Below are 24,823 nucleotides of genomic sequence, written 5' to 3'. Positions count from 1 at the left end.
TGGTTCCCCTTTATCCACCCTATACGTTATATCCTCGAAGAACTCAAGCAAATTTGTCAGACATGACTTCCCCTTCATGAAGCCATGCTGACTTTGTCCTATTAAATTATGCTTATCTAAATGTTCCGTTAACTTCTGTTTCATTGGGCAAGTGCATTTCTTTTACTTGCCAACTGCCTACAGTGACATAATTGAAATCAGGAACTCACTGTGTGCAGAATCTCAGGTACAGACCTGGTATATTAGGCTGTAGCATTTCTGAAAATGGCTCTCAACAAAACTCTAGTGAGTGGCACTGGATTAAATCCATAATAAAGGGCCAATTTCCTGATCATGGGGAAAATTCAGTAAGGTCAGCTCATTTAGATAATTTAAATATACTCCCTGTGCATTTTCCACATGCACAGGGCATGCTATGGCAACATGTGGGTGGGGAATAAGAAGTGGTTAAATGGCTGCAACTGGTTTTTGTGTAGGCTAACTGCTGTGGTTGACTGCTCAAGAAAATGTCTGTATACTCAGGACCATTGCCAGAACTACCGCAAGGAAACTGAACATGCTGCTGGAAAAAAGGAAGGACAGCTGAGAAATTTCAGGGCCCTATAATCTTGACCTTGTCTCCCTCCTCTAAGGCATCGAAGATACACAGGGCTACTTCTTCACGGGAGAGGTAGGGCTTTCACACGTTCATGTGGTAGCTCCAATGGTTACATGGGGATTGGGTATCACAGCTACATAATCAACCTCATTACACCAATCCACCACTGTGTACTGATCTGCATAGTGAGCCTGTAACTTGTTACACTTTGCTGGTGGCAGTGGCAATTAGCTCTGGCCTACCAGATACTCCCAGTGCTTAACATTGTGGCTGTACCAACTTTTCTGGAGGCCCTGCACATGTTTTTGATTCCCTTGTGTAAGTTTGTCTACATATTTAATTATTCATTAATTAAGGTACATATTTTACTACGTTTCTGTCTTTATTGGTGATCTTTCCTGACCATGATTAATGTTCTAGGACCATGCACCTAGCATCTTTATATAATGCAAATGCTGAGAACCCTGTAGATTCTTGGAATACTTTCCTGTAAGCAGATAGTAAATATGGCAATAGTTTAACCCAGTACTTGGGATTCTGTTTAGCATATGAATATACCACACGAATGTGCCAAGGACCCTCTCTAACAGCCCCCTTGTCCGAGGATGTAAGGATGGATTAAAGTTGTTTTTGGAACTCTTACCATAATTGACTGAATAGTTGAGACATAGGCCAGGAATTTCCTCGGGGGTTCTCCTGGTTGGCTGACATAACTCTGGCAGGCGATCGACAGAAACTCCATTTACGTGGTACGTCCGGGGTTTTAACCGATCTCCTGTGAAGTTACGGTGGCAAATCGGGAGAACCCGAGGAAATTCCTGGCGATAAAATCAATCTGCGATATCTCCCTCCCTCCTCTCGGCTCCCTGGCTGTGGCAGGGTTGCCAACTCTGGTTGGAGGCACTCCTGGAGGTTTGATCATGTGAAATTTGATCACATAACTTCTACAAATGTCATTGCATTTACCTTGTAAAGGTTGGGTCTCCTGTAGTTGAGTATTTTTGCCATATTTTCGCGCTAGCTGTGCGACAAGTTCCAAGAACTAGGCGGCCACTAGTGTGCGGGGAAAGAGGGGAAGAGGGGAAACCGAGGTTGGGGAAGGGGGGAATCCAAAGGTGGAGGTGTGATTCACAGAGGGGAAACCAGAAGTGGGAGGAACTTTGGTTCCACTAATAACTAATGGTAACTCACTGAAATTGCACTAATAGCTAATAATAAAGTGGAAACATTCCGATTTCCCTCACAACCAAAAATAATACAGTAACTCACTGATCGTCCATATGTAACTGATAGTAATAGGTGTAATGCCCTGATATCCTACCTGTAAATTGTAGTAATCCTATAACCTGCTGATATTCACCCTAAAACCATAGCCAGAATCCCCCCGCACTGTACAAGGTACGATCAGGCTCCCCAGTCGATGCCACTTTTAATTGGACAAATCTCTCTCCTATCTCCTAGTACTCTGGTTTGGACACCGATTCCGTGTGAAGGTGAGAACTCTGAATTGGGAACCTCAGTCAGAACTGATCTGTACTTGGACGTCACACATCAAAACCAGGTGGCACAGTCCGACCTGAACCAAACCAAGAGATCGCACAAAGGGCAGTAGGCTCAGTGTTTGGGGGCAATTCTTACAGGGCACATTGTCCTAAACTCAGCTCACCACCAACATTCCTAAACCCTGAGCTCGGACTCAATAAAGGAATGTTTTCATGGAATTATAGAAATTACAGCATGGGAAGAGGCCATTTGGTCACTGGTCTTGGCACTCTCTCCTGTAACCCAATTCCCCCCCAACCAAAGATTTTTTAATATTCTTTTTAAAATATATATCCCATTCCTTTTGAAATTAAGTTTTAGTCTTTACCTCAATAGCCACATATGGTGAAGTTTCCCATGGTCTAATAGCCCTCAGTTGAAAAACTTTCCTCCTCCCTTCCTTCTTGTTTCTTCCAGTGAGAATCCTTGATTTCTGTTCTCTAGGTCCCTGTTTACCTACCAGTGGAAATAATCTTTCACTAGTTACCCACAGTAAGGTCCCCAGTTTTCACTTACCCCACTACTGGCTGCTCCTCTCTTGACGCTGCTCCCACTCACCAACTTGCTGCTGCTGCTCCTGACTCTGTGGGAAATGCTGGTCCTCCCGCTCACCGCCAACCCCTTTCCCCTCCACCGCTTGAGGCCCAATTCCCCGATCCCTAGTCCCCTTCTCTCCCCCAAACTCCCAACCCCTAATCCCCCATTTCCTTATCCCCTAACCCCAGTCTTCTTCACTCCCCATTCCCCAGTCTTCCTCTCCTCTACTCCACTCTCGACTCCCCAATTTCAGAGCCTTCCCTCCAATTTCAGAGCCCCCCACCCCGATTTCAGAGACTCACTGATTCCCGAGCCTCCTGATTCCCGACTCTCCAGCCCTCTGCCAACTTCACTCCACGCGGTCGTGGCTCTCTGTGGGTGACGTCACCGAGCTGGAGGTTTCTCCAACTGCTGCTGGTGACATCACGGAGCGGGGGGACGTACTGTGGTGGGAAATTTCAATTGCTGATTTCCCATGCTACTGAAGGCAGCCTGCGGGAGAGGTAGCTGCATTTCTGGGAAACTCACGGTCTTTCCGGGAGGGTTGGGAACCCTAGGCTGCGGCCTACCAGCGCAGGCCTTCCAGCATGGTAGCCTGCCAACCTCTCAATTTGGCTGGCTGCTGGCCGGGAAATGGAAACAAAAAACGTAAATGAGGCCAGCTGTTAAATTCGGCAGGACCTCCGGGTTACCCGCATTTCTGGGTTTACCATCCTCTAAGACCCCCACTCTCACTCCCTCCCCATAAATATCGGCCCATGGTTCCCAAAGCTCTCCACCACTGGGGTTTTCCTTACGTCATGTCTGGGTCTGTTATAGGGATATTGATAGGGATTGATTGCTATGATTAGTCAACAACTCCATTATTGTTGCATCATGTGACTACCAGAATGGTACAAGGCGAACTAGGTGGACCTTGGTCTTTTATCGTCTAGCATTTCCTATGTTCCTATTTAGTGCTTGAACCCCTGTTGTATCTTACCTAGCTATACTGCCACAAGTTGGTCGCTATAAAGCAGTTTCCACCTTGCATGATGTAAAAGTGACAATATAACTCTGAAGTCATGCATCTCCACACATTCTTCTTGTATGCATGAAGGCCCTGGAATACAAAAGGAGGTGAAACAACTTAGTCTTGGCACAATAACAATCTTGCCAATCTCCATACTCAGGCATCTCATACTTGATTATATAAATTCAGCATCTTTGTGAAAGATGTTTTAAATTGTGTCACCAGCCATCTGTGATTCCCAGTCTCTCCATCTCCGATTGAGAGGACCGCAGATGTCCCACTTTTCTCCATTGAGTCCTCCTCCACATCAGTTAGTTCCACAATTTGTGGAGTCCACCGCTAGTCCTCGCCCTCTCTCTTGCACTTTGAGCTCTTTTCTCCTCCAAGGGGTGATAGAACAGACATGTGGTTGACTGAAGGTGCCGTATTCACCTGAGGGATGGAATCCATTGGGTGAGGATGACTATCATACAGATGCATCAGCGAGTCACTGTCACACAGATGCATCACATTGCATCAGGATTGGGGTGAGTGACAGTGTTGATTGCATAAATGGGGAGGTGAGCAAGTGGATAGAAAGTGAAGGATGGTTGCTGTTGATACTTAAGTGGGTGTGAGGAGTAGGTTTACCAAGAAAGAGTAGTGAAGGTTGGGTGGGGGTGGGGGTGTTTTATACAACAGGATGTGGGTGAATTAACAAATGTACTCACTTTTCCAGTCCTGGGCACCATGCTTCTGCTTGTCACCGCTTGAGCTACTTCCATCCAAGCCTTTTTGGTGACAGAACCAGGTTTCTTTCTGACATCCCTTGGATAAAGAACCTCCGTTCTGGCTCTCACTGCAGCCAATAGTACATCTAGGGAAGCATCAGTAAATCTAGGTGCTGGCTTTGCTCTCCTGGACTCCATTTCTCCTCCAAAATCCATGTTTGAAGTGGCCCTTTTAATACTGTAGTTCCGATCACATCATTTGGGTGCGCAGTACGCCTGCTGTGCAGCTTGGAGACGCGAAACCTGGAAGTAAAGATAATTACTTGCAATCGAGTTGCGATCGCAGATTTAGATGCACACACTTGGCTTCTGGGTTTCCCATGCGCAAATCCACCCACCCGCTGAGTTCCCGGCTCCAAGTTAAAATCCAGGCCTGAATCACTGGAGGTGACATCTTTATGTTCCTAAGTGGTTTGAGTTAGGGAAATTGGCTTCTCATACGAATAAAGAATGCCTGTAGTATAAACATGGTCCTTTCTGGGGTCATTACATAGGGCCTTTAGCTTAGAAAATTTTTGTGGCCAAATTATCTGGGAAACTCTATGGCCAGCACCTGGGTGATGGTTAGCTTTGCTTGTGTTAGCTAAAAGCCTTTTTCCAACATTCAGTTCAACAGTTCTTTTTGGCAACCAAAGGTATTAAGGGATATGGGCCTAAGGCAGGTATATGGAGTTAGATCACAGATCAGCCATGATCTTATCAAATGGCGGAGCAGGCACGAGGGGCTGAATGGCCTATGTTCCTATGTAACAGCTGAACTCCATTTTGTGTGGTCAGCTTTCCAGCTAAAACTCCATTTTAGGGACTCTTTAGGTCAATTTCCCCATGAACCTCTATGGTACTGTTCAGGCGATTTATGGAGCACTGTTCCTACAATGTCTCAATACAATTGAGGGATTGACTGAGTGTGCTATGGCATACGGATGAAAACTGCTGGCAGGGCCAGAGGTCCTGGGGCCTCTGTGATGTTCCTCAGGCAAATCTAAAGGAAGAAAAAATGGAGATCGTACAATGTGTCCTAATGAGCAGAGTTCATGTAATTTATAGTAGGAGTTTCATGAGGGTTTCATGATAAGGTTTGCTTACAGTTAATGTGGGATAAAATAGAATGAGGAGGGATGGGAAATAAATTATAATGAGGCTGACCTCAGAATTTCCAGTGATGTCATTTAGTGGGCGTGAATTGTGTTCCATCCTACTTCCGTTCGAACTTTCACCCAATTGGAAAATCTAGGCTAGTGAGTCGTTTGCATTCGTTTTGCTTGTAAAGTAAAAAAAAATGGTTCCATAATAATGTGTGCAAACCAAGAACTCTAAATAAAACACTACTAAAATACAAAACAATGATTTGCTTGCTTTTCTGCATAGTTGTAAAGTGACCTCAGGGTATCAGTAAAAAAAGAAGCAATGTTCATAAAATGAAGCAGGTACAAGATGTATGAGTTTAGTCTTAATCTTACAGGGTTGACTAATACACCTATGACCTTTAAGATGGTTGTTAACATTTTCTACTGACTTTGTTGTGTGTTGTTGTTTATTTGGATGACATTTTGATTAATTGGCTTGAAGAGCACAGGAAACACATGCAATAACTGCTGCAGATTTCATCAGAAAATTGTCTGTAAAACTAAAAAATATGATTTCCTGTGGTTTGGTTCAGATAAAGGTCTTTCATACTGAAGCAAAAAGTGGAAATGCTAACATCCATAGCAGAAAATGTGACTGTTAGAATGTCTCTGGGATTAGTCAATGATTTCTAAAAAGTTCATTTATAGAAAGTATTTGAAGAAGATTAGCAATTTATAAAAGATACTTCAAGTAAATTCCAATTCTTTACATGTGTTTTGCATCAGGCCAACATGCATTGACCCCAGACAAATTTCTGGGACCGACCTAATTATAATACTAGGGGTGAGCACCAGTCATGGGAAAAGTCTCTGAATGGGAGCTTTACCATTAAGGACAGGAAACTGTATGCTGCTGCAAGATATAAAGTCCTGTATCATCTTAAAGGGGTGTCGTCAAATTGTGGACTTTGAAAAACAGCAAGCTTACATTAATACCACATCTGAAAGGAGTAGAGGAAAGCGGGCAACGGCCCGGTTTTCGTATGGAGCCACCGAAAGCATTCCTGCAGGAAGTGAGGCAGAGCACAGCAAAACATAGAAAACATGCTAACCTCCCCTTAAGGTAAGCCATAGCTTTCATTCTTTTCCAGACATCCTAAGGTTAGTGCAGCCTTTTCCCCTAGGGAAGAATCATCAGTTGGCACTGGAAATCTAGGAACCCATAGTACATGATATTTGATAGCCACTATCCAGGGAGTTTATAGCATATGGCTTCACAGCTATCTCAGTCAGAAATTCCAGACCGGGACTTTTCAATGATACTTTTCAATGTGCTGAAGACAATAAAAGATAGCTTAACATTCTAATGTTCATTCACATTTATTGCTGCCGCCACAACTCTATTCATTTGAACTCAGCGGGGGTCATTGCCATGTTAAGCTGGTGGATTCTGCTCTTGGATGAGCGGTGTAGTCACTTCAAAGAGTCACATATGCAAAATATAAATCCCACTTTTGCTCACTTCCACTTCATTTACTCAAATATATGCATAATAGATCATTGTTAGTTGAACGTTATTGATTATGTCAAATATTAGCAAAGTTGAGTCATTAAAATCCAGAATCAACATAAATACTGGCCATTCACAGTGCATGCCACAACTTCATGTTTGTAAGCCCCACCCCACGCCATTATATTCAGCTGACATGGCATTAAGTTGCATTCTGGGTGTTGAAATCAATTAACATGTGAGCATAGAGTGGCAATGGTGCATTGTGGGATTGCTACCTGTTAACTTCATTGAAGGAGGGTCCAGGTATAATATGCAAGCACCTGAAAGGAACAGAACACATGCCACAAGCTCTAGCGATAGGACAGGAGTGTGGAAAGAAATGTTGTTTGAGTGGTTTGCAGCACAACACAGGGAAGATTATCAGTAAGTTTAATGATTTTGTTGTGGTTTTCATTTATGTGTTTTATTAATTTTAATTTTAAGAATATATCCTAGGATTAATGAGAAACCAAGGTGGCTACTAAAGCAGTTGAAAAAATGTTTAATTGGTTGTTTATTGGTAGCTTTTTGCTAGTTGTTAGTTGTTTCTTTGTTGATTTTTAAAAAATCAATATAATAGTTGAGACAATCAGGATTTTTTGCCCAATAGATGCTTTACACGTGTGACACTTTCCCAATCCTTATGGTCATGCATTAGATAATTGTTAGTTAGGGAATGATAGACAGATTCTGTAATGTAATAGCTCCCTCAGTTGGATTTTGTGAATATAACAGGCAAAGAAAAGAAGTGTTAACAAATATATAAAAAGAATAAGAATTATGAGAGTTTTGTTTTCAGGACTGGTGCCTTGGGTTTAGACCCATTATTATCACTGGTAAATGCTATGGGGAGGAAAACAGATCTGTAAGTTCAGAGTATATTTAGGATTTTTTAAAAGAAAAAAAAAATCAATGTTTTAAGAACATAAGAAATAGGAGCCGAAATGGGCCTTACAGCACCTCGAGCCTGCTCTGCCATGCAATAAGATCATGGCTGATCGTCTATCTCAACTCCACTTTCTAACCCTCTCCCCATATCCCTTGATTCCCTTAGTGTCCAAAAATCCATCGATCCCACTCTTGAATATACACAACGACTGAGCATCCACAGCCCTCTGGGATGGAGAATTCCAAAGAGTCACAACCCTCTGAGTGAAGAAATTTTTCCTCATCTCGGTCCTAAATGGCCGACCCCTTATCTTGAGACCATGACCCCTAGTTCTAGACTCTCCAGCCAGGAGAAACAGCCTCTCAGCATCTACCCTGTCAAGCCCTCTAAGAATTTTATATGTTTCAATGAGATCACCTCTCATTCTTATGAACTCCAGATAATATTGACCCATTCCACTCAATCTCTCCTCATAGGACAACCCTCTCATCCCTGGAATCAATCCAGTGAACCTTTGTTGCACCCCCTTTAAGGCAAGTATATCCTTCCTTAGGTAAGGAGACCAAAACTGTACACAGTACTCCAGGTGTGGTCTCACCAGAGCCCTATATAATTGCAGCAAGACCTCCTTACTCTTATACTCTAACCCCTGGAACAGCAGCTATTTAGAGTGCAAATAAACAAAATAAAGCTCTTTTTTGCTTAATATCTACTACTTCATTTCTCCTTTCTGAGAACTGATAATATTAATATTATGAAGCCAAATCCTGACACAGACACATTAATATTGTATTATAGTAATGTAAGGTACTCATATATCAGGGGTAGCTTTCATACTATAATACTGAACATTTGCTACCAAAAAAAAATCTAAAAACAATTTTAAATAAAAAATTGTAAGAACTTACTTTGGCTCATCCTACTTCTCTTTTCCACAATTTTCTCTTTTGTGTAGAAAAATACTGAGTTCTCCTGGTGTCCGGGGCAGCATTTCTCCCTCAACACTGCTAAAAACAGATTATCTGGGTCATTTGCTATTCGTGGGACGTTGTTGTGTATAAATTGGCTGCCGCATTTGCTTACCTGACAACAGTGACTACACTTCAAAAAAGTAATTAATTGACTGTGAAGCGCTTTGGGACATCCTTAGAAGGTGAAAGGTGCTATATCAATGCAAATTCTTTTTCACAGAGCTTCAGTGGCAGTTTGAAATATAGGTTATCGGGATAAATCTATGAAATGGTCGGCATCGTGTTTAGTTGCAGTCAAAAGGTAAATAAGATACATATTTGCATTAGCAGAGGGATAGAATACAAATTAAAATATGTTGTATTTTTTCTGCATAGAGTGTTTGTCAGAATCTACCTACAATACATGTCTAGATTTTCTGTTTGGCACTACTTTAACTCTGGTAGTAACCCATTTATTATAAATGTGTTACCAGCAGTATTAAAATAAGGACAATCAGAAAATCTAGGCTACTGTGAGCTGCTCTGGCAACCTAATCATAGGAAGGATATTGTCCTTGAAAGGGTTCCAAGGTAAGCAACAAAGTTGAATTTATATTAAATGTTAAGACAATCAGACTTAATTTCTTTGGAAGCCAGAAGACTTCAAAAAACATTATAAAGAGAATTGACAACATTGCTCAAAGCAAATTGTTCACAATGGTGAAGGGTTCAAATACCAGACACACAAGTTCAAAACTTAGGAAAGTTAGAAGCAATACAGGAAGTCAGACCTTTTTTAAAGAAAAAAGCCCAGGGAAAGATCCTTGAAGCTACCAGAGTAGGGCGCTGAAACAATTTATACAAATGGGTTCAAGAGACATAAAATTGCATAATAATTAAGGTGCGTAATTGAAATATTTTGCTTTGAAATTCACAGGGAATAATGGTTCTCTACTTTCATTTTGCATCTAAAAGTCATCCTTGAGACAGTCATAGCTGTTGCTACCCCACTAATATCATTTTAGTGATATTCATTGTGAACAAATTTCTTATCTTTGATTACAGCTAGTTCCTCATGTCATTAACATCAGACATTCAGAGTAGTATTACATGGCAGGAAGGAAAAACTAGACTGAGCCCCAGTGATAATGAAGAACTAAATACACAGATCCTGTTGTATCCAAAGTTCAGGTATTTGGAACATTTCCATCTTCAGAAGTTTCCACCCTCTACAATATGGTCCTACAAAGTATATATTTCCCCCCCTCCCCTTGCAGCTTTCTGAAAATCCATGACACCGTCATCAGCTCTACTCCCCGACTGCTCTTCCACAGGCCCCTTTCCTTATGATAAATGCAACACTTGCCCATTTTCTTCTTTCCACGTTGTCTAGGGTCCCATACAGTTTTCCCAATTGCTTCCTCCAGTTTAGTTATAGTGTATTCACTGCTCACAGTGCAGTCCCCTGTACACTGAGGAAACCAAATATAGATTGGTTGACCATTTTGCCAAAGATCTCTGGTCTGTCCACAAGCATAATCCTGACTTCCACTAAAATAGTGGACAAAAAGAACATTATACAAACATGTTAAGCATTTCTCTACTAATATCTTCAAATGTAATTTCCACACCATAAATTTTCATCTGTAGTGCTTCTAGCACATGAAGCTCTGCACTAAAGATTAAATTGACCACAGTATCTTTACATTTTGGGACAAAAAAACACAAATAAAGCTTGAACTCCTACTTTTTAAAAAATTCGTTCACGGGATGTGGGCGTCGCTGGCAAGGCCGGCATTTATTGCCCATCCCTAATTGCCCTCGAGAATTGTAAACAATTTTACAACACCAAGTTATAGTCCAGCAATTTTATTTTAAATTCACAAGCTTTCGGAGGCTACCTCCTTCCTCAGGTGAACGATGTGGAAATGAAATCCTCGAAATGAAGTCGCATTTATAATTCACAGAACAATGCTTGGTGAGTACAGACAGTTTTTTCAACTGCCCGTTGCCAAGGCAATCAGTGTGCAGACAGACAGGTGTTACCTGCCAGGTCTCAGAATATACAAATCACCAAAAAAAAAACAACAAACACAAAAAAAAAACAGAGATAGAGAGGTAGAAACATAGAAAAGACAGCAACTGACCCGTTATATTAAAAACAGATAACATTTGTTCGCTGGTGGGGTAACGTGTAGCGTGACATGAACCCAAGATCCCGGTTGAGGCCGTCCTCATGGGTGCGGAACTTGGCAATCAATTTCTGCTCGACGATTTTGCGTTGTCGTGTGTCTCGAAGGCCGCCTTGGAGTATGCTTACCCGAAGGTCGGTGGCTGAATGTCCTTGACTGCTGAAGTGTTCCCCGACTGGGAGGGAACCCTCCTGTTTGGCGATTGTTGCGCGGTGTCCGTTCATCCGTTGTCGCAGCGTCTGCATGGTCTCGCCAATGTACCATGCTCTGGGGCATCCTTTCCTGCAACGTATGAGGTAGACAACGTTGGCCGAGTCACAGGAGTATGAACCATGCACCTGGTGGGTGGTGTCCTCTCGTGTGATGGTGGTATCTGTGTCGATGATCTGGCATGTCTTGCAGAGGTTACCGCGGCAGGGTTGTGTGGTGTCGTGGACGCTGTTCTCTTGAAAGCTAGGTAATTTGCTGCGAACGATGGTCTGTTTGAGGTTGGGTGGCTGTTTAAAGGCAAGTAGTGGAGGTGTGGGGATGGCCATAGCGAGGTGTTCGTCGTCATTGATGACATGTTGAAGGCTGCGGAGAACATGGCGTAGTTTCTCCGCTCCGGGGAAGTACTGGACGACAAAGGTGGTGGTGAGCCGCCTTCGAGAAGGTGGTGGTGAGCCGCCTTCTTGAACCGCTGCAGTCCGTGTGGTGACGGTTCTCCCACAGTGCTGTTAGGAAGGGAGTTCCAGGATTTTGACCCAGCGACAATGAAGGAACGGCGATATATTTCCAAGTCGGGATGGTGTGTGACTTGGAGGGGAACGTGCAGGTGGTGTTGTTCCCATGCGCCTGCTGCCCTTGTCCTTCTAGGTGGTAGAGGTCGCGGGTTTGGGAGGTGCTGTCGAAGAAGCCTTGGCGAGTTGCTGCAGTGCATCCTGTGGATGGTGCACACTGCAGCCACAGTGCGCCGGTGGTGAAGGGAGTGAATGTTTAGGGTGGTGGATGGGGTGCCAATCAAGCGGGCTGCTTTATCTTGGATGGTGTCGAGCTTCTTGAGTGTTGTTGGAGCTGCACTCATCCAGGCAAGTGGAGAGTATTCCATCACACTCCTGACTTGTGCCTTGTAGATGGTGGAAAGGCTTTGGGGAGTCAGGAGGTGAGTCACTCGCCGCAGAATACCCAGCCTCTGACCTGCTCTCGTAGCCACAGTATTTATATGGCTGGTCCAGTTAAGTTTCTGGTCAATAGTGACCCCCAGGATGTTGATGGTGGGGGATTCGGCGATGGTAATGCCGTTGAATGTCAAGGGGAGGTGGTTAGACTCTCTCTTGTTGGAGATGGTCATTGCCTGGCACTTATCTGGCGCGAATGTTACTTGCCACTCATGAGCCCAAGCCTGGATGTTGTCCAGGTCTTGCTGCATGCAGGCTCGGACTGCTTCATTATCTGAGGGGTTGCGAATGGAACTGAACACTGTGCAGTCATCAGCGAACATCCCCATTTCTGACCTTATGATGGAGGGAAGGTCCATGCAGCCTGGGGCAACATGCAGCCACTTTGGCTACAGCAGAGCTGGAGAGAAGACTCACTCTTGTGTAAGGTTATCACTTGACCAGACAGTCCAGTTTTTGTGTGAGTTGTCTAAAAATGATTTTAATCTGAACTGGATATCAAAAGTCTAGTTTTCTGAAGAGAAGGTTTGTTTCCTCTTACTTCTGTGCCTAATTATGTGGAGCCACTAATTATTAAGGTTCACAATGAATTTTCATAATCAGCAAAGCAAACATCGGGAAATCAAACTAAAATCCTACTCCTAAACTACTTGTTTCCTAGCTTTAGAACTCACAAAAACTGGGAACTCTTTCTTTTGTCGCCTCTTTGTCCTTATTGATATGCAAATTGCATGTCGCATTTGGTCTCCAGTAAAATAAAGATTATCACTTGGAATTGCTAGAAGTTTTCTGAATTGAGAATGATACACGCTCCAAAATTTGCAACCAATTTAAATATGGCTTAAAATATTCAAGAATACTGTTTGTGCTTTCAACAACTCCACATTCTGTTGCTAGATTGTGAACATTGGCCAGTAACATGAGTCTGGTTTTATTATCTGATGCTTTAGTTACCTTGTAGGTGACTTGCCGTAATTGTCATAAATCTAATTTGTTAAACTGGAGTTGTCTGCTGTTCTATTATCATGGTGGCAATGCATTACAACTTGAGTTTCCTTTGTGGTGAATCTAGGAATTAATCTGGAGGAAGTTTTCTGTATAGAGAAGTTTTCTCTATATGAGAATACTTCTCATGTTTTCTGTTTCGGAATAGATACCTGATAATGTTGCAGCAGATAGAATTTGGCAGTATATAATTTCACTCAAGAATCAGTTGTCTAAAAATAATCTGTTGGTGGATCTATTCAATAATTGCTATTTTTTTTGCATCTGGATATATGTCGCTCTTCCCGGAGCATCATAAAATCCAATGTACGCAAGCCCAACAAAGTCGTCATTAAATGCCAGGGCATTGTAGGCTCACCATTTCTCTCCAACCTTAGACCACCAAGACTGAGATACATATCAGGGTGAAATTTCCAAGCCGGTTCTGTGTAACTTTAGCACAGAATCAGGTCAAGTAACTTTCTTTGGCAGCAAAATGAGGCAGAGGCTGTTTCGACCCCAAAATCAATTCCTTTGAATTTTCTTATGCTTCTTGAACAATCCCGTGATTCGCCTCCCTTCATAGACCTGGATTGGATTCTCTAAGCTTCTGACAATGTGAGATTTTCACCCTCACCCAACCACAGTGAGGGCTTCTCAGGAGCAGTCAAAGCATTCCCTGTGGGCATAACCTTGTACGTCATTATCATGAGGGAGGAGGAGCTGTGATGGTGTGGGCAGCCAGCCAATTACAATCAAATGAATCAGACTATTCAAATAATCCAGGTCTCCGACTGATGATTTGCACTGAATGTCATGAAGTTGCTGTATTTGCATGGTAGATAGGAACTAAACCTGCTGTAGATATTCAAGGCTAGCAATTAGAGCGTAAGTACCCTTTTAATGTGATAATTGTTAATTACTGCCAATCAGCCCCTCTGGCACTGAGTGTGCAGTCTCATTCCTTCGGGTTTTGAAATTTTCAGGGAGATTTTTAAAATGTCAAATTTTAAATTAAAAAAATGTTTTCTTACTTTTCCTTTCTGTCTCTTTTTTCTATCTCTTAATCAAATCTTTCATTCCCTCTTTTTATTTCTCTTTCTGTACCTGATTTGACATTGAATTCACCCCCTTTAAGGTACCCTCTTTCTCGGTCCTTCCTGCATTTATTTCCCAATCCTTAAATTCTTGGGTAAGGAGATACCCAGTTGCTTGCCCTGTTCACTCAGGTCCCAGATGCCTGTTTCCCTTCGCTGCACCATTATCTGCTCGCACTTTCAGAAACTTAGTGGGCAAAAATTTTTTGAGCTGAAGGGCACGGGGCACGTCTAACTAATGGTAAACGCCATTGGATGCCCAGCTACAGCAAATTCTGGCCCATTAATTAGGATGAAAGACGTTTTATATTTTATATTTATAATTGTGAAGAAAATTGGTTCATTTTTGACTGGAACACAGAAAGTTAAAGAGGATCTAATAAAGTTTCAAAATTCTGGAAAATTTTGAGAGTGTTAATATTAAAAAAAATTATCACCAGTTGTCAAATCAGTAACAAAGGGGCATAAACACAGAATTATCAATAGAAGAAGAAAGAAGGAAGTTGGAAGAATTTTTTTTCGCACAGAGAGTTAATAGAAAATGGAATGCTTTACCACAACTGGTTACTGAGGCAGAGGCTAGAACTTAATTTAAAAGGAAATTGATAAGTATTTGAAAAGTAATTGTCTAAAAGGATAAAGGGTAGAGAAATTGAATTAGAGTCGACAGCCCCAATTGAACAGTAGCACATGCACAATGGTCTGACTAGCCTCTTTCTGTGATTCTATGATCTATGTCAATGTCTTTTATAGGCATTTTTTAACGTAGTCTACATTCTCATTTGCGTTTGTATTTTTCCCCTACACACCTCTGTGAAGCTGCTTGAAATATTTTTCTATGTTAGAGGCACTATATCAATGCAAATTGGTGTTATAGTTAATCATCACAGCTATTTAGTGCTACATTTTCCCATGACATGACAAGAAATGCTCATGCTCATTGATGAGAGATGTTAGTGTTGGGAATTGGAACACTTTATGTATCGAGGCTCTGTCTCCCTATTCAGGTGGATGTAAAAGATCTCATGGTACTTTTCGAAGAAGAGCAGGGGTGTACTCCTGGTGTCCTCAGCAACATTTATTCCTCATCCAAATGACCATCAAAAATGGATTATCTGGTCATTTATCTCATTGCTTTTTTTGGGGCCTTGTTGACTGCAAAATGACTGTCATGGTTTCCTACATTATAACAGTGACTACACTTCAAAAGTACTTCATTGGCTATGAAGCGCTTTGGGACATCCTGAGTTCATGAAAGTTGCTATATAAATGCATGTCCTTTCTTTTTTTGTTTTGGGCAGCAGAATGGGTTGGAAGTGATTTCTATCAGTTTTTCACCACAAAATTGTTTCTCCAACGCTTCCTAAAGAGATTTGACCCTTCACATGATCTACGAATCAGCTCAATATAATATATGGTTATAAGGTGTTGCAGCCTAAATTTCTTGATTTAATGCTTTCAATGCACTAGGGGTAAATTAGGATGAGACATATAAAGGTGTAGCTGCTTCCAGGATCAGCTGAGACTGGCAAAAGTGAAGAGTTTCTGACCCTGATGTGTTTGAAGAATTTGAGTAGTGATTGCTTCAGCTGGAGTGATTTATTTATTTTTGTATTCTGCCTACACAGCATTGGATTTGCTGTCACTGTTTCTGTGAGGCCGAGGCAACTGGAATCTCTTCCCAACCCCCCACCCCCACCTCTCCTCCACCCACAGTGTGGGCTCCTTAGCAACAGGTATTGCAATCCCTATGGGCATACAATTGTATGCCATAGTAGTGGAGGAGGAGCAGGAGAGGATGAAAGAAAGGAAAGTAAGGCAGTATTTAAGGAGGTCAAGTCTCACCTGATATTACCTCCACCCAAAGAATACACAGTCAATACAGGTCATATGAATGGCTTAGTGAGGAGATGTTTATTAGAAGAGTTTGCTTCATCAAAGAGGGAAAAATGAATCTCTGCCATCTACTGTATGAGGACCTGCAGCCACACTTATCTGCTTGCACAACTCTGTCCGAGGCCATGAAGGTGGTGATTGCACCCAACTTTTATGGCACAGAATCATTTCAGGCAGCCATTGGGGATCTCTGTATTAACAGCGAGGGTGCAGTATGGGCATGCATTTGTCAGGAGAATGACTCACTTTTTGGAACAGCCTTGGAATTCATTGACTTTGTCAACCCAGCAAGACAACGATGTGATAGGCTCATTCAGTTGTAGGGGGTTGCTGGCTTTTTCATGGTCCAGGGTGCAATAGATGACACCCACAATCCTACCAAAATCCTCTCAATTTCAACAGGAAGGGCTTCTATTTCCTGAATGTACAGATTGTGTGTGTGACAACATGCAAAGGATCTTACATGTCAACGTGAGATGTGCCACAAGTTGTCATGATGCATTTATCCTTTGAAATTCAGCCCTTCCTGACTTTTTCAGGGAAAACAACCATGTTAACAGATGGCTTCTGGATGATAATACCTACCTGGTGCTCCCATGATTATGAACCCACTAAGTGTTGTATGCACAGCAAGTGAGGAGTGCTACAGTGAGCCACATTCCTCTACAAGAGTGCTCATTGAGAAGACCATCAGGATCTTAAAGGAATACTTTCATTGCTGAAGAATAGAGGGTTAATGTACTAATGAAATATAGAATTGATTGGAAGGTGGCATTAATACTCGACCATAGAATTGATGTACTAAAAGGTAAAGTTAACACTGGAATGTAATGTACTGGAAATATACAGGATCAGACAGAATGGCTCTGGAAAGCTACAGAATTAGGGACAGGCTTGGGAGTCAACAGATTCTGATGACAAAAAGTGCTGGGAATACTTAGTATCTGTTGAGAGAACACCAGATTTTAACCCACTCCACCTGGTGGAAAAGAGGTGGTAGCAGAGTTGAAATAGAGATGGAGTATAGGGGCTGATTCTAAATGCATCGTGCTGGGAGAGCAGCCGTTTTTAGACCGTAGCTTCATGAAGGACCCAGATTCCATGGAAAAATATGGCCTAATTTCCATTGGGTTTACTTCTTTTTCATGAGTGCCCAATTGAAAAGGGAGAAAGGGAAGCTCCACGAACAAAGAAACTCTTACACTTGCTGCCCCATTTCCACTCTGCTGCTATTTTCCTGGACCTTCCGATGGGCTGCAGAAGCAGGCTGGTACCTCATTAATCTGTGCAAATTGGAGTCCTGTGACATACATTTTATCTGCTTACCGGGCAGAGCGTGCACCTTGGACGCTCCACTCGGTAAAACCTGGCGGTGCAGCAGAAGAGGCAAGTGCTGAAACTATTTTTGTGAGGTCAGGAGGAGCAGGAATGCACTCACACACCCCCTTCCCCCGGGCTGGACCTACCATTTTCTTGTCTGGGTCAGCCTCCGGGCCGCAGGATATTGCGTTGGCCCAGAGCTGGCGAGCTGCATTGGGTGCTCACTTGGCGACCACTGCATATATGTTAATAGGCTCAGCCCTCGAAATGGATGGGACCTCCTACCAGTCGGCCACCCGATAGTTAAAATCTACCCCCCCCTTCTCTGAACAGATGTTGCCTGACCCGCTGAGTGTATCCAGCGTGTTCTTTTTTGAGTATAAAGCTCCCTCACTCTCTAACCCAAGAGTGTGCAATAATGCAACCTCAAAGAACACCCCAAGTGTTCTTATTTCTCACAACAATCTTATCATATCACTGATCTTATTTCTCACTACATTTTCCAGTTTAACTAAACAGTTAATAAGCCCTTATTACTTCCTCTAGAAAGGGTGAAGCGTTTTTTAGGAGTATTTTTTAGGAGCTGCTAACTTTACACGATTTGACTCTAACCTGACCATGTGATTAAAAAATACATGGGATTTAAGAGCTTTCACAAACGTACAGTACCGAGGTTTCGATTCGCCCTTACAAAAGCAGTGTCACTTTACTTAAACCACAGTACAAAAAAAGAGTACTCATCTCGCTGGAAAACATTCTTCCCCGTTTAAGTTCTGGGCTCTGGTAAGCCATTTCGAAAACTAAAAGTTAACACTCTCGGGATTATTGTCGCCTTTCCGCTAAATTACAGTAAATGAGGAATCTGAAATAGACGTGGTTCCCAGGGGTGGAATCCTTGTATTGTTTCTACTTTTAAGACAATGTTATTGCGATGGTTTGTGTGGAGAAGTTTTGTAAAATAACTGTCTCAGAAAATTAACAACAGTAACCTTCCCCCTGGTACTTTGTCCTACTGTCCAAGACCTGGATCTGCAGGAGTTTCGAGTCCAGGTTTAAACCCAGTCGATCCGTGCCGTTCATCCGATGCTTTCAATACATTAATTGTTTAAGGGATCAACCGCCTCCATGAAGCAAAATACTGCAGATGCTGCAAATCTGAAAGCAAAATCAGCTGGAAATACTCCGCGGGTCGATGCTGCCTGACCTGCTGAGGTATTACAGCTGCTTGAAGCACTAGCGTGGGAACCCGTACGAAGCTTTCGTCCCATAGCTCCAAAGAGCAAATTACCACCGTGAATTGCGTATAGGTTTTACTTTCCTGCTCTCAACTAACAGAAGAGACTATAATATTTTCACATTATCCGAACGTGAAAGAGAGCGTGTTTTTTGAAGGGTTGGTTTCTTCGTGGTGAAGTTTACAGTTTTCAAATTTGCCTGTGTGGGACATCGTGCTAAATATTATAGAAATGCCAACACTGAGAATGTCTAAATAATTCGATTTATACTCCTGAATAATTGGGGGTTGGAGGGGTCATAGTTGGAAGAAAATATGAGAAGCAGAACCACTCCTGACCACATAGGTGGTGGCACCTGTTGTGGGTAAGGTGGAAAGCCCTCGAAAACGTTGCTTTTTGATATTGAGGGCGATGCAGGACTCACAGAAGGTTTAATGAAATCTTTTGTCGCAAAAAGACTTGCTGCAAGACCAGCGCAAAGATGGTAAAGAGCAGAATAGATCTGAAATCGCGAAAGATCATGGAAAGACTGCAGAGACCAGCAAAAAAAATGAAGAATGAACAAAGACTAGGGAACAAGAGTTATATTATCGTACAATTTGTTGAATTTTATTCATGTACAGCAAGCGATTATTGAAGGAAATAATCCCTGTATTATTACACAGCCAGAAAAATTCCAATGTACGGAGCAGACGTCTGTTAAACAATAATTTTATCTCAATCTGTCTGTTAAACAATTATTTTATCTCAATCTCCTTAATTCCTTTATACCCCACCATAGATCAGTAGAGAGCATGACACAACGGCAGTGTTATGACTTTGGGTCTACCCCACGTATCTACTCAGGTTCGGTGGTAACAGTCTGCTTGCCTGTGTTTTTTTTAACAGAAGTTGACTCCCATTGCCTTGTAACTTAGAATCATAGAAAGGTTACAGCACAGAAGGAGGCCATTCGGCCTGTCGAGCCCGTGCCAGCTCTCTGCAAGAGCAACGCAGCTAATTCCACTCCCCTGCCCTATCCCGGTGGCTCTCCATTTTTTTTCCTTTCAAGTACTTATCCAATTCCCTTTTGAAAGCCATGATTGAATTCACCTCCACCATCCTTTCAGGCAGTGCATTCCAGATCATAACCACTTGCTGCATAAAAAAAGTTTTTCCTCATTTCACCTTTGGTTCTTTTGCCAATCTCCTTAAATCTGTGTCCTCTGGTTCTCAATCCTTCCGCCAATGAGAACAACTTCTCTCTATCTACTCTGTCTAGACCCCTCATGATTTTGAACACCTTTATCAAACCTTCTCTGCTCTTAGGATAACAACTTCAGCTTCACCAGTCTATCCACGTAACTGAAGTCCATCATCCTTGGAACCATTCTAGTAAATCTTTTCTGCACTTCTAGCACATAACTAGAACCCGGGAGTGTAACTGTGTTCGCTCAATATGTAACAATATGTTCTGGACCAGATCTCTGTGTCTTAAGCACATGTTCTCCTTTAATATCTCCGAGGGCCAAGTGAGTTAACGTTGGGTGAGGCGTTGTTTGGTTCGTTTCACAAGCTGCTTTATTCCACAGTAGGCAGAACAATGATTATGGTGAAAGTCACTTGGCACCATCAATTTAACTTCTATTATCATACCGTTACCATTTGAGGAGGGGTTCCTTTACTGAACGTACAAACATAACTCTCCCTAACCAAGGCAGAGTTCCCATGCTTACAGCCTGCTTCTGCCTGACTGACTGACTTTGGTTGTTTGTGTTGATTTTTAAAAGGCCTCCCTTCAAAGGCTTAAACATAGGGAACATAGGCCTCCCTGACCACTGTCTGAGGCATCCTTTTTGACCCTGAGATGAGCTTCCGACCACATATCCGCTCCATCACTAAGACCGCCTACTTCCACCTCTGAAACATCACCCTTCTCCGCCCCACCTCAGCTCATCTGCTGCTGAAACCCTCATCCATGCCTTTGTTACCTCTAGACTTGACTATTCCAGTGCTCTTCTGGCCGGCCTCCCATCTTCCACCCTCCATAAACTTGAGCTCATCCAAAATTCTGTTGCCCGTATCCTAACTCGCACCAAGTCCCGTTTACCCATCACCCCTGTGTTCACTGACCTGCATTGGCTCCCGGTCCGGAACGCCTCAATTTAAAAATTCTCATCCTTGTTTTCAAATCCCTCCATGGCCTCGCCCCTCCCTATCTCTGTAACCTCCTCCAGCCCTACAACCCTCTGAGATCTCTGCGCTCCTCCAATTCTTGCCTCTTGTGCATCCCCGATTTTAATTGCCCCACCATTGGTGGCTGTGCCTTCAGCTGTCTAAGCTCTAAGCACTGGAATTCCCTCCCTAAACCTCTCCTCCTCTCTACTCATCTCTCCTCCTTTAAGATGCTCCTTAAAACCTATCTCTTTGATCAACCTGTCCTAATACCTCCCTATGTGGCTCAGTGTCAAATTTTGTTTGATAATCACTCCTGTGAAGCACCTTGAAATGTTTTACTATGTTAAAGGTGCTATATAAATGCAAGTTGTTGTTGTTGAACATAGGAACAGGAGTAGGCCATTCAGCCCCTCAAGCCTGTTCTGCAATTTAAATAGATCATGGCTGACCTGCATCTTATCTCCGTCTACCTGCCTTGGTTCCATAACCTTTTAATACCCTTGCCTAACAAAAATCTATCAATCTCAGTTTTGAAATTTTCAATTGACCTAGCCTCAGCAGCTTTTTGTGGGAGAGAGTTCCAGATTTCCACGACCCTTTGTGTGAAGAAATGCTTCCTGACATCTGATTGTAAGGTTATGCTCCCTTGTTCTGGACTCCACTGCCAGAGGAAATAGTTTCTATCTACCCTATCATCTCCTTTATCATCTTAAACACCTAAATTAGATCACCCCTTAATCTTTTATACTCAAGGGAATACAAGCCTCGTCTATGCAACCTGTCCTCATAATTTAACCCTTTTAGCCCTGGTTTCATTCTGGTGAATCTGTGCTGCACCCCCTCCAAGGGATCAAAGAAATTTGTTAACATCAAGATGCTAGATGTCTCCTGAAGACTAGACATTGCTAACAAATGGGCCATTGTTTTGGATCTGTGCAAAACAGCTGTCCATCCTGTATTTAAATAACCTCTCAGTTGCTGACAGGTAGACCTACCCAGCATGGGGCTGTTTGAGGAAAGTGTTCCCTTTCAGACAAATTTCTGCCCAAAACAGATATTAAAATCGCTTATGCCCAAACCTTTATCATGGAGAAAATGGACACAGAGATTCTCCTGATTACTGGCCTGGTGCTTAAGGGTCTTCCCCCGTTCAAAGCTTTTGAGCATTTTTAATCTCTTTCTATCCAGGATTTCAAACTGTAATAACTCTGAGAAACTCCAAGATCATGAGTTAATCATCTGCAGATATGGCGTCAGCTTCCACATGTACAGTGGTGAGACCCAGCTTTACCTTTCCACTACCCCTCTCAACACCGTCACAGCCTCCGTGCCATCAGACTGCTTGTCTGACATTCAGTCTTGGATAAGCCACAATTTCCTCCCGCTAAACATTGGAAAGATTGAAGAAATTGCCTTTGGCCCCTGCCATAAACTCTGTACCCTCACCAATGATTCCATTCCCCTCCCTGGCCACTGCCAAAGGCTGAATCAGGCTGTTCGCAACCTCAGTGCCATATTTTACCCTGGGCTGAGCTGAGCTTCCAACCATATATAAATTTCAGCTCAAACAAAACTCTGCTGCTCATATTCTATCCTGCACCACGTCTACCCAATGCCCCTATCTTAACATAGAAACATAGAAAATAGGAGCAAGAGGAGGCCATTCGGCCCTTCGGGCCTGCTTCGCCATTCAAAATGATCATGGCTGATCGCCCAACTCGGTACCCTGTTCCCACTTTTTCCCCGTATCCCTTGATCCCTTTAGCATTAAGAAATATATCTGTCTCCTTCTTGAATACATCTAATGACTTGGCCTCCACTGCCTTCTGTGGTAGACAATTCCACAGGTTCACCACCCTCTGAGTGAAGAAATTTCTCCTCATCTCGGTTCTAAATGGCATACCCCGTATCCTGAGACTGTGACCCCTGGTTCTGGACTCCCCAGCCATCGGGAACATCCTCCCTGCATCTAGCCTGTCTAGTCCTGTTAGAATTTTATATGTTTCGATGAGATCACCTCTCATTCTTCTACACTCTAGTGAATATAGGCCTAGTTGACCCAATCTCTCCTCATACGTCAGTCCTGCCATCCCAGGAATCAGTCTGGTAAACCTTCATTGCACTCCCTCCATGGTAAGGACATCCTTCCTCAGATAAGGAGACTAAAAATGCACACGATACTCCAGATGTGGTCTCACCCAAGCCCTGTATAACTGCAGTAAGACATCCCTGCTCCTGTACTCAAATCCTCTTGCAATGAAGGCCAACATACCATTCGCCTTCCTAACTGCTTGCTGCACCTGAATGCTCGCTTTCAGCGACTGGTGTACAAGGACACCCAGGTCTCGTTGCACCTCCCCTTTTCCCAGTCTATCACCATTCAGATAATAATCTGCCTTTCTGTTTTTACAACCAAAGTGGATAAGCTCACATTTATCCACATTATACTGCATCTGCCATGTTCTTGCCCACTCAGCCAACTTGTCTAAATCACATTGGAGTCTCTTTGCATCCTTCTTACAGCTCACATTCTACCCCAGCTTTGTGTCGTCAGCAAACTTGGAAATGTTACATTTAATTCCCTCATCTAAATCATTGATATATATTGTGAATAGCTGAGGCCCAAGCATTGATCCCTACGGTACCTCACTAGTCACCGCCTGCCACCCTGAGAAAGACCCGTTTATTCCTAGTCTCTGTTTCCTGTCTGTCAACCAATTCTCAATCCATGCCAATATATTCCCCCCCAATCCCACGTACAGTCAGTTTTTATGTTCCCTGATAGTTTACTCTCATACTCTATTTTTCCCCTCTTAATCAATCTCTTTGTCCTCCTTTGCTGAATTCTGAACTGCTCCCAATCCTCATGCTTGCTGCTTTTTCTGGTAATTTTATATGTCTCCTCTTTGGATCTAATACGATCCCTAATTTCTTTTGTAAGCCACGGTTGAGCCACCTTTCCTGTTTTATTTTTGCGCAAGATAGGAATGAATAATTGTTGTAATTCCTGCACACGTTCTTTAAATATTAGCCATTGCCCATCCACCTTCATCCCTTTTAGTAAAGTTCCACAATCTATCATAGCCAACTCGCACCTCATACTTTCGTAATTTCCTTTATTTAGATTCAGGATCCTAGTTTCGGATTCAACTACTTCACTCTCCAGCTTAATGAGGAATTCTATCATGTTATGGTCGCTCTTCCCTAAGGGACCCCGCACAACAAGATTGTTAATTAATCTTTTCTCATTGCACAATACCCAGTCTAGGATCACCTGTTCTCTAGTTGGTTCCTCAAAGTATTGGTCTAGAAAACCATCACGTACAAACTACAGGAATTCCTCCCCCACAGTATTACTGCTAATTTGGTTTGACCAATCTATATGTAGATTAAAGTCAACCATGATTATAGTTGTACCCTTCTTGCATGCATCTCTAATTTCATGTTTAATGCCCTCCCCTACATCTCCACTACTGTTTGGGGGCCTATAGACAACCCCCACCAACGTTTTCTGCCCCTAGGTATTTCTTAGCTCCACCCATACAGATTCCACATCGTGATTTTCCGAGCCAATATCCTTCCTCACTATTGCATTGATTTCCTCCTTTACTAACAATGCTACCCCAACTCCTTTTCCTTTTTGCCTGTCCTTCCTAAATATTGAATAACCCTGGGTGTTCAGTTCCCATCCTTGGTCACCCTGCAGCCATGTCTCCGTAATCGCAACTATATCATAACCGATAATATCTATCCGTGCTGTTAATTCATCTACCTTATTGCGAATGCTCCGCGCATTAAGACACAATGCCTTTAGATTTGTCTTTTTAAGATTGCTAGTCACCTTAGTTTTATTTTGCACTATGTCCCT

General features: G+C 42.7%; 1 protein-coding gene across 3 annotated transcripts in view; it reads left to right on the top strand.

Moving 5' to 3' along the window:
* Window positions 1-6,260: 6,260 nt before the first annotated feature.
* Window positions 6,261-24,823, top strand: part of LOC137322518 (interleukin-18 receptor 1-like) — a 72,101-nt gene continuing 53,538 nt past the window's right edge. For 2 of the 3 annotated variants that reach the window (XM_067985443.1, XM_067985442.1), the window contains exon 1: window positions 18,268-18,346. The gene's annotated coding sequence lies outside the window, so the exon portion shown is untranslated. Of the gene's footprint in view, window positions 6,650-18,267; window positions 18,347-24,823 lie in introns of those variants that run through there. The other variant, XM_067985444.1, reaches the window with a different exon arrangement.

Source organism: Heptranchias perlo, chromosome 6 (genome assembly GCF_035084215.1).
Source record: "Heptranchias perlo isolate sHepPer1 chromosome 6, sHepPer1.hap1, whole genome shotgun sequence".
Lineage (NCBI taxonomy): Eukaryota > Metazoa > Chordata > Chondrichthyes > Hexanchiformes > Hexanchidae > Heptranchias > Heptranchias perlo.
The sequence above is the reverse complement of the archived record's forward strand: the minus strand, read 5'-3'. Positions and strand labels throughout refer to the sequence as shown.